Source organism: Nomascus leucogenys, chromosome 2 (genome assembly GCF_006542625.1).
Source record: "Nomascus leucogenys isolate Asia chromosome 2, Asia_NLE_v1, whole genome shotgun sequence".
NCBI lineage: Eukaryota > Metazoa > Chordata > Mammalia > Primates > Hylobatidae > Nomascus > Nomascus leucogenys.
The window spans coordinates 153,763,213-153,778,463 of NC_044382.1; positions in this window are offsets into that span (position 1 = coordinate 153,763,213).

A 15,251-nucleotide genomic window follows, 5' to 3' on the forward strand; every position below is an offset into this window, starting at 1 on the left:
GTGAAATGTCTGCAATAGGCAAATCCATAAACACATAAAGCTCATGAGTGGTTGCCAGGGGCTTGGGGCAGGGGTTAGGAGGGGAAGGGGGAGTGGCTGCTAACGGGGACAGGGTGTTTTGGGGTGATGTTTTGGGGTGATGGGAGTGCTCTGGTGCTAGATGGATGGTGCTGCTCTTTGCAACAACTCTGTGAATGTACCAAATGCCACTGTATTGTTCAGGTTAAAATAGGCAGGGCGCAGTGGCACATGCCTGTAGTCCCAGCTACTCGGGAGGCCAAGGCAGGAGGATCACTCGAGCCCGGGAGGTCAGAAGCTGCAGTGAGCTGTGATAACACTGCACGCCAGTGTGCACACTGGGTGACAGAGTGAGATGTCATCTCTAAAATTAAAAAATAAAACCAAATAAGTAAAATAAAATGGTTAAAATGATACATTTTTTAATGTGAATTTTGCCTAAATAAAAAGAGTTAGCAGGGAGCAGGGGGGATTCCAGGCTGAGGGATCAGCATGACTAGGGCCTGGGGGACAGAGGCGCTGCTCAGCATGGTACCCAAGGCAGCAGCAAGGCCTTGTACCGAGAGCAGGAGGTGGGGTGCCGGGGGTGGGCAAGAGGGAACCTCCTGGCCAATCCCCGAGCTCGCGTGGACCATGACCTGAGATGTGGCACGCCCGGTGCACTGGCTGCTTCATCTCCTGGGATCTCTGTCATCTGAAGGTATGTAGGTGACTGATCCCACTTCACAGATGAGGGGAGTGAGGCCTGAGGCTCAGGGAGAAGGGTGAGGTGGGCACAGATGGGAAACCCAGGTCTGTCTGACTCCCAAGCCCCTCAGCACTTGGGGGGAGGAGTCCCAAACCCTTCCTGTGGCGAAGCCTGCCGGGTTTGGTGTCAGCAAGTTAGACTCAGGAAGAAAGCTCCACTGAGGGCTGGCTCCCTGCAAACCGGGATTGGCTCTGTGCTGATTCTAGACTCAAGGCAGCGAGGGAATTGGCAGAGGATGGGGGAGAGAGGGCAGCTGGCCTAGGAGAGGGAGGGAAATTGCGAGAGGGAGGCGCTCACTATCCCCACATCCCTGTGCACATCGACATGCTGGGGGTCGGCTCTGGCATGGGCACAGCTCAGCACACTGTGACGGGGTCCACGTTGGTGGCTGCGACCTCAGGCCCAGGGTGTGTGCTGTCACATGCCCTCTGAGGCCAGGACATGATGGGGAAGAGCCGTCTCGAGGCTGTGGGTGGTGGAAGCTGCTGGGCCCAAGTTCATCTATGTCCCCTCGCCTGGCCTCCTTGTGCTGAGTGCGTGCATCTGTTATCGGCTGATGCCTAACACACCCCCAGCCTCAGCGGCTTAAGACAACACACGTTTATCATCTCACGGTTTTTGTGGGTTGGGAATGTGGGGCTGCCTGGCTGAGTAGTGCTGGCCCAGGGATCTCATGTGGTCAGAGTCAAGGCATTGGCCGGGGCCGGGGCCGGGGTCACGGGGCTCCAAATGGGGCTGCGGGACCCACTTCCATGTCATTGGCCAGCCTCAGGCCCTTGCTGGCTGTTTGCGGGAAGTGTCTGTTTCTTGCTACCTGAGACTCCGTAGGGTAGATCACAGCGTGACAGCAGCTTGCCACAGAGAGCGAGAGAGGCTGAGACAGTAAGGCGGAGGCCACGGTCTTTTTGTAACCTCATCTTGGAAGCCACATGGCTCCATGCCTGCCATAATCTCTTGTTAGAGGTGAATGACTAAGTCCAGCCTGCACCCAGGGGCAGGAGAATTAAGCTCTCGTCTTGAGGAGCAGAGTGCCCAGGAATTTGAGGACCTATCTCTAAAACCAGCACCAGGGGTGCGCTCAGCCAGAGGTTTGTCGTTTCACCCAGGCTCCGTGAGCTGCTGTGTAAACTCTGGCCTATGACGTGGCAAGAATGGGAAATGTGGGGTCTGCAGCCTTGTGTGCGTGTCCCAGTCTTGCCACTTCCTGGCTGTGCAGTCTTGTGCTCTTCTTCTAAAAACAAGGACGGTAAGGGAAATGTGGAAACAACCTGTCTGCCGGGAGGAAGCAGGATGGCGCATGAGCTGTGGCATAGCTGCAGGTGGAGGAGCGTCCCCTGCCACACTGCAGGTGAACGATGAGAGCTACCTGAGTCAATGGTGATTAACCAAAAATGTTACAGCAGCTGGGCGTGGTGGCTCACACCTATAATCCCAGTACTTTGGGAGGCTGAGGCAGGCGGATGGCTTGAGGTCCGGAGTTCGAGACCAGCCTGACCAACGTGGTGAAACCCTGTCTCTGCTAAAAATACAAAAATTAGCCGGGCATGGTGGCAGGTGCCTGTAATCCCAGCTACTCAGGAGGCTGAGGCAGGAGAATCACTTGAACCTGGGAGGCGGAGGTTGCAGTGACTGAGGTCATGCAGCTGCACTCTAGCCTGGGTTACAAAGCAAGAGTCCGTCTCAAAACAAAAGAAATCAAACAAAAACGTGATATCGAGTAGAAAAAAGCCAGTTGTTAAAGAATTTGACAGCGTGATGCCCTGTACGCGAATCCTGCGTGCCGCGTGGTTTCCGGGTGTTGGCATAGGAGCAATGGTAGCAAAACTGCGTGAGAGGCACGCAAAGCTTCAGGGAGGGGTAACCTCTGCAGGGGGCAGGGCGGGTGGGGGAGAGCTGCAACTCTAACTTTCGTCTCCTTAAAGAACACTCCGAAGCAAATATGGAAAAGATGAACATTTGTTAAAGCTGGGGGGTGGTACAGGGGTTTCTGGTACATGTTGAACTGTTCATAGCTGGAAATCGTGAGTGTATTTTGACAGGCTCACTGCTGTGAGGATGCTCTAGGGAGAGGCCCGGGTTGAACACCCCCATGTTGACGGGGATGCTGGTGTGCCAGGGCTCATGGGGGCTGTCACACTCCCTCAGTGACACACGTGTGAACACATATGTGTTTACTGCCCCTTGCTCTCTGCCCCAGACCCTGGCAAGCTGATAAGAAGGCCCAGGTGTCCCCCACTAGACCTGGTGCGAGCACGAGCTTCAGACCTTCTCATGTGTGGGGAAGCCCTCACCCACCCCACACGCCAACCACAACACAGCCCCCAGCGGGTCTCTTTCTCTTGCTCCTGTGGCCATTTTTGGCCTGGCTTGGGAAGCCAGCCTCCTCTCCCGGAGAGCCTCCTTCTGGAAGGGCAGGGCCAGGTGAGTCAGGCCTCCATCAGCTAGCACTGGCGCCTTTATCTCCTGGGCTCAGCCTCAGCTCAGCCCCAGCCCCTGGGTGAACCCTTTCCTCGCTGAGAGCCTGCAGTCTGGCCTCCGTCTTCCCGCCCCGGTCCATGGCTCTCCCCTAGGACTGCCCTTCAAGGCCTTGGTGGTAAGAACTGCCCCTGCCTGCAGGAGGCAGATGCTCGTGGGTGGGTGGGGGACCCCTTCTCTTGGGCCAGCTCATTAGTCTTCACAGGTGTGTGGCTCTGGGCATGCACAGCAGCCCTGAAACATTGGGGAGAGCAAACTGTTTGCAAATCTGCAGAGCTTGGTCAGCGGCTTGCCTCGGCTGTCACTAGGCAAAGGGGCCCAGAGCCCCTTACGCTTGGTGGCATCTTAGGTTCCATGGAGTGTATGGCAAAGGCCATCAGCAATTGTGTGATGATGATTGTGCACAGGCCTGCCGGCATCACGCGTCCTGTGCATGCAGTCGTTACAAAAACTACCCTGAAGGTTTGCTAGGAGGGTTCACATCAGACCATGTGAAATTGCCCTTTAAGAGATGTAAAACAGCCAAATGCTGACAATTTCATATGGTTCATTTGAAAAGTAAAACAAACTAGGCCAGGCGCGGTGGCTCACGCCTGTAATCCCAACACTATGGGAGGCCAAGTCGGGTGGATCATGAGGTCAGGAGATGGAGACCATCCTGGCTAACAGTGTGAAACCCCGTCTCTACTAAAAATATAAAAAAATTAGCCAGGCATGGTGGCGGGCACCTGTAGTCCCAGCTACTGGGGAGGCTGAGGCAGGAGAATGGCGTGAACCCAGGAGGCGGAGCTTGCAGTGAGCTGAGATCGCACCACTGCACTCCAGCCTGGGCGACAGAGCGAGACTCCATTTCAAAAAAAAAAAAAAGAAAAAAAAAGAAAAGTAAAACAAACTAAATATTTTGCACTCTCTCCCGCAACATCCATGTGGATAAGAAGTTGGGTTATTATTCCCCCCAAGCCCGGGGAGTGCACGGGCATTTGCAGCCTTTTTGGGGGTGGAATCGCGCACACGGGAATTTCCATGGAGAGAAGGCAGCTGCAGCGCTGCACGGTCGCTGCCGTCCAGACGGGGTCTCCCTTGGTCCGCGATCCTCTCTGGGCCTGCTCGCCAGGCGGCTTCAGGAACGGAGGCCCACAGGCTGTGAAGTTGCAGGAGAGCTTTCCAGCCCCTCTGCGCAGGGCTCCGGCCTTTCCCGATGCCTCCGGCCAGGCCCTTCACTGCCTGGTCCACATACGGAGAGCGGGTGGCTCTGATCCTCCCTGGGGCGGATCGGCTTGGCAGGAATTGGCTGCATCAACAGCCGGGCTGGACTGGCGGCTGATGGCAGAGATTCAGGTACCACGGAGAAGGCAGGAGCCCTGCCCAGACGCAGGCAGCATCCCAAGAATGGGCTTCTCCAGCCTGATGACCACATGTCAAGCCTGACCATGAGCACACAGCCCTGGGCTGTCATCTGCCTCCTGCTTCCTGCAAGAGGGATGGTAGGGGGAGACGTGTACACCTGGGTCCCTGGCCACTCAGAGTGTGGGCCCCAGAAGAGCAGCATTAGCACCACCATAGAAATGCAGAGTCTTGGGCCCCTCGCAGACTTCCTGCACCAGAACCTTCATTTGATCAAGAGTCCAGGGGACTCTGATGCATGTGGGCAGGTGTGGCAGCCTGGCACATACAGAACCACCGGGCAACAGACAGAGAATTTGCAAAGTGCACATGCTCTGCTGTTCCACCTTTTGGGATTTATTGGAAGGAAGCAGACACACACACACACACACACACACACACACACACACACACACACACGGAAACATTTGGAAGAGTGACTCCGTGCTCACCGCAGATGTCATGGCACCCTGGCCATGGTGGAGGCTCCGGTTTCCTCTTCTCAGCAACCCTGGGAGGCGGCTGCTCTGACAGGGAAGAAACTGAGGCTCTGGGGCCCTGAGGAGCCTCCGGTTGCCCAGCCAGAATGAAGTGGCATTAGGAGTTTAATTCAGACAGCCAGCTTTTAGACCACTCGTCCCCACCACCCGCCTCAGCAGCCTCCATGTGCACATGGTCCCTGCAATGGCGTTATTTACAATCGTGAGGCAGTGGGGCAATCCCAGCTCCAGCACAGGGGCTGCCTAGGAGCGTAGGGCCTGTCTACGCAACTGGCATCCTGGTCTCTACTTTGGGGCATGAGTACCACCCTCCCTTGTAATACGTTCATGTCCTCTTTACCCAACTCTCCAGGAAACACACAGAGCTTCCAGGCCAGTGGCTCTGCCATTCCCACCTCTTGAGGCTTCTGTTCCTTTTCCTGGGGATGCCTCCCAAGTCAGATTGTGTGGACCCAGGGGAGTCACGCTTAGTCGTGGTCCTGCCTCCTGAGCGGGGCTGTGTGGGTGCAGCGCAGTCGTGCTTAGCCCTGGTCCTGCCTCCCGAGCGGGGCTGTGTGGATGCAGTGGAGTCACGCTTAGTCCTTAGTGCTGGTACACACTTGTACATGGACAGCAGGGACTGCTGCTGTTAACAGGGACAGTCACTTACATTTGCAATGTGCACACAACCTCATTCTGTGCAGAGAGGAGGGGGTGATTTCTTCTTCCCATTTGACAGTTGACAACTCACAGGCTCAGAAAAGCTGTGTGACTTGCCCAAGACCACACAGTTAGCAAGGGACAGAGTCAGGACTGAACACCAATCTTCAGAGCGCACTTCGGGCTTCCAGAAGCTCTTTAGTTCTTATTCAGTTAGGAGATTCTGAAACTGACGTGACTGCTTGCCAGCCAGATCCGGTCTTCAAGTCATCAGCAACTGTACTCGCCATTGGCCAAATGAATGCACTGAGCTTCTACAGTGGTGTCACGCGCCAGCCACACAGGTAAAGTCTGCGTCCGTTTTATTCTCGATTGCGTTCCCAGCCCTGACCTCACGTTTCTTGGATGAACAGAGTGAGCTGTTGAACGTTCAGGGTGGAGGGTCTGGTCTGGGGGCAGCAAGGATGGGTGGGGCGGGGGTCGGAGCATACAGAAGAGCCTTGATCCCACCCAGCTCCCCACCTGGTGAAGGGCAGAGACTCACTCCTGCTAGCACAAGGCAAGACGTGTTCTTGGATAAGGTGGAGCTCACAGAAGCCGTCATGGGGTGGGAGAGTTACTGAGGCTTAAGGGAGCTCCACGACCTTTGGTCCCCAAAGGGGTGGGATTCCACTTGAGCTCTCATTCTGTGACCTCCCCCTCAACCATGTCTTCCACTCCCCGATGGCCATCCTGGGACCAGCCCTTCCTCCAGGAAGCCCTTGGATATCCCATCAGCTCTGGGCACAGTGTGGGGCAGGAGTGAGTGTCTCAGAGCCGGGCCTATCCTGGTCTGTCCAGGCTCCTGAGTCACTGTCTCCAAGAACAAGTCATGGGGGTGAGATGAGACTGATGTCTTGGTTCCAACACATGCCCCATCCTCAGGGCACAAGGCTCTCATTTGAGAGGCAGGGCTGCCACATCTGAAATGGCGGCGGCCAGCATCACACGCTGTACTCCCTGTCCTCACAGGGCCGTGAGGGCACGGAGCAGAAGAGGATGGATGCGGGTGAGCATCCTCACAAACAAGGTGAGTGTATCACATAGGCTCCTGCAGCCACAACATCCAAAGAAGGAGCTAAAAAAAGAGAAACATTTTAGACTGGGCTTCATTGAAATTAAAAATAAGTGCTGCAAATGATACCACGAAGAAAGTGAAAAGACCACTCATGGAATCGAAGAAAATATTTGCAAATTATATATCTGATAAGATACTTGTATCCAGAATGTATAAAGAACTCCTGTAAGTGAGGCCGGGTGCTGTGGCTCATGCCTGTAATCCCAGCACTTTGGGAGGCTGAGAAGGGCAGATCACGAGGTCAGGAGATCAAGACCATCCTGGCTAACACCGTGAAACACCGTCTCTAATAAATATACAAAAAATTAGCCGGGTGTGGTGGCGGGCGCCTGTAGTCCCAGCTACCCAGGAGGCTGAGACAGGAGAATGGGGTGAACCCAGGAGGTGGAGCTTGCAGTGAGCCGAGGTGGTGCCACTGCACTCCAGCGTGGGCGACAGAATGAGGCTCTGTCTCAAAAAAACAAACAAACAAACAAACAAACAAAAGAACTCCTATAACTCAGTAATAAAAGTACAAATTTTAAAATGGGTGAAGTATCTACCAATAACTTGGAGAAAAATAAAATAAAATAGGCAAGTGATCTGAACAGGCAATTCTCCAAAGAGGACATACAGGTGGCCAAGAAGCGCTTGGAAAGATGCTCAGCACCTCTCATCATCAGGGAGTGAAAATCACAACCCGACTGGACACCCCAACACCAGCGAGGACGCTGGATGCCCCCACACAGGCGAGGATGCTGGACGGACGCCCCCACACCGGCGGGGACACTGGATGCCCCCAGACCAGCAAGGATGCTGGACAGATGCCCCTACACCAGTGAGGATGCTGTCATCAGAACGACAGACAAAAACAAGTATCAAAGAAGATGTGGAGAAACTGGAATGCTTGTATGCTGCTGGTGGGAAGGAAGGATGATGCAGCCCCAGTGGAAGCAGTTTGGCAGCTCCTTAAAAGGTAAAATATGCAGTTACCATATGACCTGGCAGTTTTACTTTTGGGTATATACCCAAGAAAATTGAAAATGTGTGTCCACCCAAACACTTGTACGTGCATGTTCATTATAGCCCCAAACTAGAAACACCCCACATTTCATCCACTGATGAATGGACGAACAAAGTGTGGTCCAGCCACACAGTGGAAGATTAACTGGATGGAAATGGGATGAAAGCACCAATGCACACTACAACACGGAGCAACCTCAAAAACACTACGTTGAGTGGAGGAAGCCAACACAGAAGATCACATATCACAGAATTATATTCACAGGAAATCTCTGGAACTAAGAAATCCAGGGAAACAGGAAACAGGTGAGTGGCTGCCAGGGGCTGAGGGCACTGTGGGGGAAAGGGGAGGGAGGGACTGCTAATGAGTATGGGCTTGCCCTCTTTCTTTCTTCTTTCTTTCTTTCTTTCTTTCTTTCTTTCTTTCTTTCTTTCTCTTTCTTTCTTTCTTCTTTCTTTCTTTCTTTCTTTCTCTTTCTTTCTTTCTTTCTTTCTTTCTTTCTTTCTTTCTTTCTTTCTTTCTTCTTTCTTTCATTCTTTCTTTCCTTCCTTCCTTCCTCTCCCTCTCTTTCTCCCTTTCTTCCTCCCCTCCCCTCCCTTCCCCTCCCTTCCCCTCCCTTCCCCTCCCTTCCCCTCCTCCCTCTCCTCTCCTCTTTCCTTTTCCCTTTCCTGCCCTGTCCTGTCCTTTCCTTTCCTTTTTTGAGATAGGGTCTCACTCTGTCACCCAGGCTGGAGTGCGGTGGTGCCATCACAGCTCACAGCAGCCTTGACCTCCCGGGCTCAGGTGATTCTTCCACCTCAGACTTCCGAGTAGCTGGGACCACAAGCACATGCCACCATGCCCGGGTAACTTTTTGTTTTCGGTAGAAACAGAGTTTCAACATGTTGGCCAGGCTGGTCTCTAACTCCTGGGCTCAAGGGATCTGTCTGCCTCAGCCTCCCGAACTGTTGGGATTATAGGCGTGAGCCACTCTGCCTGGTAGGGTATGGGGTTTCTTTCTGGGGTAGTGAAAAGGTAAAATGACATTGTGGTGATAGTTTACAACTTGATGAATCACTGAAAATGTTGAACTGTACACTTCAAACAGGTGAACTGTATGGAACGTAAATTATATCTCAATAAATGTTTTTTAAAAGTTTTTCATTTTCAGCCAGGCGCGGTGGCTCACATCTGTAATCCCAGCACTTTGGGAGGCCGAGGCGGGCAGATCACCTGAGGTTGGGAGTTTGAGGCCAACCTGACCAACATGGAGAAACTCTGTCTCTACTAAAAATATCAAAATTTGCTGGTTGTGGTGGTGCACGCCTGTAATCCCAGCTACTCAGGAGGCTGAGGCAGGAGAATCGCTTGAACCTGGGAGGCGGAAGTTGTGGTGAGCCAAGATTGCACCACTGCACTCCAGCCTGGGCAACAAGAGTGAAACTGCATCTCAAAAAAAAAGTTTTTCATTTTCAAGTGCTAGCAAATCCAACTCAAAGTGATTTAGGCAAAAAGGGAATTTGTTGGTGCCTATTCCTTGGTAAATGGGTCAGTTCAGAGGTAGTTTGGCTTCAGGTACAGCTGGATCCAGGGTCTGAAACAGGTTGTCAGCACCCAGGCCAAGCCTGTCCCACACAATGGCTAAGTATACGGAGACACCTGAGTGCTTTTGCCCCAGTAAAGGGGAGTGGCCCCTGGGCAACCCAAGCCCCCTGCAGACTGCGCTGGCACAGGGGAGGAGGAGGCAAGGCCCTCCCGGCCCGTCCAGGCAGAAGGCAAGGTTGGGGAAGTTCTGGAAGACAAAGGGAGCTGTCCTCAGTCCCTTGTTACTCTCAGCTGCTCTGTGATCCCAAGAAAATGCTTCACCACCATATTCATTCGTTTGGTGGCCCACACACAGTTATTGAGTACCTACTGTATACAGACACTTACTGCTCCGGGGAGAGAACATGAACACAGCAGACCTGGTCCCTGCCTGAAGCATTTTGTGACAAGCACTGATGATGATACAAACCCAGCCACAGGGGTGCCGAGTGCTGACACAAAGGGCCCGAGAGGTGATGGGAGGGCAGGGCAGGAGCACCCATCCTGGCCTTGGGTGGGGTGGGGGGCCGGGCAGGCTTCCCGGAAGAAGGAGAGACCTGAATGAATAGACCAGGCAGAGGGAACAGAGTATGTACGGGCAGAAGCCAGCTCAAGCAGGTGGGATATGGGAACCGGAGCATGGGGTGATGACGGGGAGGCAGGAGGGCTCGGCAGACAGCAGCTTGGGAGAGCCTTGGGATCCGTGTGAAGGAGACCGGGCGTTATCCTGAGGCCAGTGAGCGCTGACGAAAATCTACCTTGACGGGACAGGTGGGAACTCGCCTGCACGCTGCAGGAAGCTGGTCTACATGGGCCAGGGCTCCAGTGCACTGTTAAGACTTTTGGGTTCATCTCTCCAATTTCTGAGCCTTTCCACCCTGGCTTTGACTTTTGGGTGCACCGACCCTCCTGGAGTAGCTCAGCCCCTTTCGAAAGCCTTGCCCAGACTCTACAACTGTCGCTGCCTTCCTGGATGAACCAGCAGATTCACGAACCTCTTCCAGCTGCCCACACTGGTCAGTGACCTTCCACGGGGATGGACGGATTCACGGTAGGTAAGTGACGATCTACAGTGAGTCAGATCCACGGTAGGTAAGACAAAGGCTCGAGAAAACCTCTAGCCGCCTCATTCTAATGAGGTTTAATCATACCTGTTAGCCCTGGGAGCCAGACAAGGAGGAGAGAAGACATAAAAGCAATCCATCCGGGGAAGCGTTTCTTTGGATGTCTTTTTCTTTTTTCTTTTCATTTCTTTTTTTTTTTTTTTAATTTTGGAGATGGAGTCTCACTCTGTTGTCTAGGCTGGCGTGCAGAGATGCCATCTCAGCTCACTATAACCTCTGCCTCCTGAGTTCAAGCAACTCTCCTGCCTCAGCCTCCTTAGTAGCTGGGACTACAAGTGTGTGCCAACATGCCTGGCTAATTTTTGTATTTTTAATAGAGACAGGGTTTCACCATGTTGGCCAGGCTGGTGTCAAACTCCTGATCTCAGGTGATCCACCCGCCTCAGCCTCCCAAAGTGCTGGGATTACAGGTGTGAGCCACCGCGCCCGGTCTGGATGTCTTTATGTGTTTGGCATCATCTGCTAAGCAGGAAGGGGTGAGTGGGACCTCTGTAACTCTCTCTACAGCCGTCCCCAAGTGCCGTGTTGGCAATATCAGCTCATGTCAAACGAGGTCAAAACATAGATCACAGAAATAGCCACAGCTGAGTGTCTTAAAAGCACTTTCAGACAGCACCCTTCACTTAATGTGACAAGCATTGATTCAACAAATGTTTAGAGGAGGCTGACTTCCCAGTCATGTATTTGTTTGTTCATTTATCGTTCACTCAAAAATGTAATGATTGCATCCCTGCTGTGTGCCGGACATCGTGTCAGGTGCTGAGGAGGAGAAGAGAGGAGAGAGAAGAGAAATCTGGCAGCACTCCCCTCTCCCCACTTGAGTGGACGAGACCATGAGTTAGAAGATAGTTATGTGGCAGAGCGGTATATGCTATAATGGGGGTGCACAGGGTGCGGACAGAGCTCAGAGACACCTAAAGTGGCTCCAGGGGACCCCTGGAGAGGGTGTTTATGGTGAAGGCTGAGAGCAAATGAGTGTTCTGCAGTAAAGAGATGTGTGCACACATTCCAGAATACACAGACAAGAAAGTGAAAGTTTTTTTTTGTTTGTTTGTTTGTTTGTTTGTTTGTTTGTTTTTGAGGTGGAGTCTCACTCTGTTGCCCAGGCTGGAGTGCAGTGGTGTGATCTAGGCTCACTGCAAGCTCCGCCTCCCGGATTCACACCATTCTCCTGCCTCAGCCTCCTGAGTAGCTGGGACTACAGGTGCCCGCCACCACACCCGGCTAATTTTTTGTATTATGGGTTTAGTAGAGACGAGGTTTCACCATGTTAGCCATGATGGTCTTGATCTCCTGACCTCGTAATCCACCCGCCTCGGCCTCCCAAAGTGCTGGGATTACAGGCGTGAGCCACTGTGCCTGGCCAAAAGCAGTTGTTTTTAATGAAAACAGCCACAAACCATAAGCAACTCTTACGTCTACCTACAGTAGAAGGGATCAGTCACATTGGCAATATTCATAGGATGGAATATTATACAGCAAAGAGAACAAATGAACCTAAGGGACCCAGGCACATGGGTGAATCTCAAGCATGATGTTGGGCAGAAAAGAATGCATTTGATATGATTCCAGTCCCACGAAGCTCAAAAACAGGAAAAACTAGGCCACAGTGCTTAAGATGCACATAGACAGGTGGTAACATTATAAAGAAAAGCAAAGTTCATCATAAATTCAGGTTAATGGCTCTGTCTGGAGGGAGCAGAAGGTTATGATTAGAGAGGGACATACAGTGGGTTTTGGGGGTTCCAATAATGTCTAATTCCTTGACCTGGGTGGTCATGATCTGAGCATTTACTATTTAAGTATTCGTTAAATTATACAGATATGTGGCTTGGCCAGAGACAACTCATTTTTTCCCAGTGAGGGGACATTTACACACTTGAGACAGAAGAGTGTGGTGGCTGCAAGCCTGTGCTGTGCTGCCAACTGCTTCTTCACTTCCACCTTAGATTAGTGAGTTGGCCTTTATGAGCTTCAGATTTCCTCATGTGTAAAATGAGGATAGTACTACTACCAGCCTCATAAAGTTGCTTTAGGATTAAATACGATATGATAATGTAGGTTCAGCACAGAGCCAGGCACATACATGTAACAATTATCACTATCATTATCACTACCATCATCACCCTTCTCATAATCCTCATCACCATCATTGTCATCATCACCATCATCACTACCATCATCGTCACTATCACCATCATCATCACCACCATTACCATCATCATAATCATTACAATCATCACCATCATCACTATCATCACCACCATCACCACCATTACCATCATCACCATCATCATTACGATTATCACCATCATCACCATCACTGTCATTACCACCATCACCATTACCACCATTACATCACCATCATCATCACCATCATTACCACCACCATCACCATCATTATAATCATCACCACCATCACCAGCATCACCATCATTACCATCATCACCATCACCACCACTACATCACCATCACTGTCATCATTACCATCATCACCATCATCATCAGCACCATAACCATCATCACCACCATCATCATCACTATCATCACAATCGCCATCACCACCATTGCCATTGCCATCACCATCATCACTAACATTGTCACCGTCCTCATTACCATCACCATCATCACCACCACCACCATCACCATCACTAACACTGTCATCACCATCACCAACACCATCATCACCATCATCACCACCACCATCATCATCACTAACACTATCATCACCATCACCAACACCATCATCACCATCATCTCCATCACCACCATATCCCCATCATCATAACACATCATCATCTTCACTATCCTTTATATCATCATCATCATCACAAAGTTTATTTTTCCTTCTTGCTAATCCATCCAAATTACTTCTGCTTTATTCCCCTCTTCTTCCTTCCTCCCACCTCTCTTTTCATAATTATCTTCATCTGAAAATTGAATGACCTGTAACAGCACTACCTGGAGTCATGGATAGTTCTAGATCTTAGTAAGTAAGGAAGTAAAATCATGCTCAACATTTTTTCAACACTCTTCCATTCTCAATGTTAAATCATGCCTTATCGACAGACCCCATTTCCCAATTTTTGGCTCCATTTGCTTCCTCTACTTGTACTAGAAATGCTGATCACATCTTTCTGCCATCACAAGGGAGGACCCTGGACCCCACTACTTGACCACAGCTAATCGAGTCAGAAAGGGACACCTGACCCAGGCTGAATGTCTCTCCTAAGACTCAGGAATCAGGATCTCCAGAGTCCAGGTTAGCAACTATCAGGATGGGAAGAGCAGATTGCAGCAGAGAAAGCTGGTCTATGGAGGGCAGAAACATAAGGCAGGCTGGCTGAGAGCAGAGATGTAGGGCCCAGTAAAAGAGAGAGGCTTGGGTCGCGGCACAGTGGGAAGGTGGCCATCTTCAAGCTGGGCAGAGAACTCTCACCAGGGACTGAATCAGCCAGAAAGTTGATCTTGGACTTTTAGCCTCCAAAACAATAAGACATTTCTGTTGTTTAAGTTACCCAGTCTGCGGTGTTTTGTTATGATGGCCCTTGAAGACTAATACACAGGGAGACAGCGCTAGAAAGCTCACTGCATCACTGTAACTGCACAAAACAAAACAAAGCCGACCGCCCTAAATGTCCCTCATTGACAGCGGGTGTATGAGGAGGTGACTGTCCTCCTGGCTGCTGGTACTCTGGGGAGGGGGCTTTGGTGCTCAAGGCAAGAGATTGAGGTTGAACTCTGGGACTCTCAGGAGGGGCTGATTTTCCTGAGAGCCCCGTGAGCCAAGAGTGGTAAACGTTTTCTGTAAAGAACAAGATGGTAAATATTTTAGGCTTTGTAGGCTATATAGTGTCTGTCACAACGATTCCACTCTTATGTTGCAGTGTAAAAGCCACTCTGGACACACAAATGAATGGCCATGGTTGTGCTTCAGTGAAATTCTGTTTATGAAAATAGGCAGTGGGCTAGATTTGGCCTCTGGGTTATGGCTTGTGTGATGCCTGGCTTAAAACAACAATCTTCTTTTTTTTTTCTTCCAGAAAATTGAAATTATGACAAGATGGGGTAGGGAATGCTTGTCTCAGCTGCATGTGGCTTTAGCTGGGGTGGCCTGCCTGGGGTCTGGAGGGTCTACTTTCAAGATGGTACACTTTCATGGGTGTCAAATGGTGCTGGCTGCTGGCTGGGAGTCTGGCTGGAGCTGTGGGCTGGAGGACCGTGTATCTCTCCTTGTTGGCACGTCCAGGGGCTGCTTGAGCTTCCTTACATCATGGCAACTTGGTTCCAAGCTTGAGCACCGCAAGAGCATGAGGCAGAAGCTGTGTTGCTGTGTATGAACTGACCTTTGAAGTCACATCCTGTCACTTCTGTGATAATCACACGCTGGCCCAGATTCAGGGGAAGGGAATGCAGAGCCCACCTCTCAACAGAGACCTAGAAACGCCCAAATGGCAGTCCCACTTTGCTCCCCCAAAGCAGTCCCTCAACAGGAGGTGTGTCAACACCACACTGAAAGAAGATCACGTGGAATGGGGGATCTTGTGGACATTTCACAGTGTTATGGTAAACACAGGCAAAGACAAGAAGACAAGCACAGATAAGTTGATTGTGGCTCAGTTCTTTGAAGGAGATCAATAGGCTTTTGTGGGGATGAAGGGGGAACTTTCTTTCTGCACTA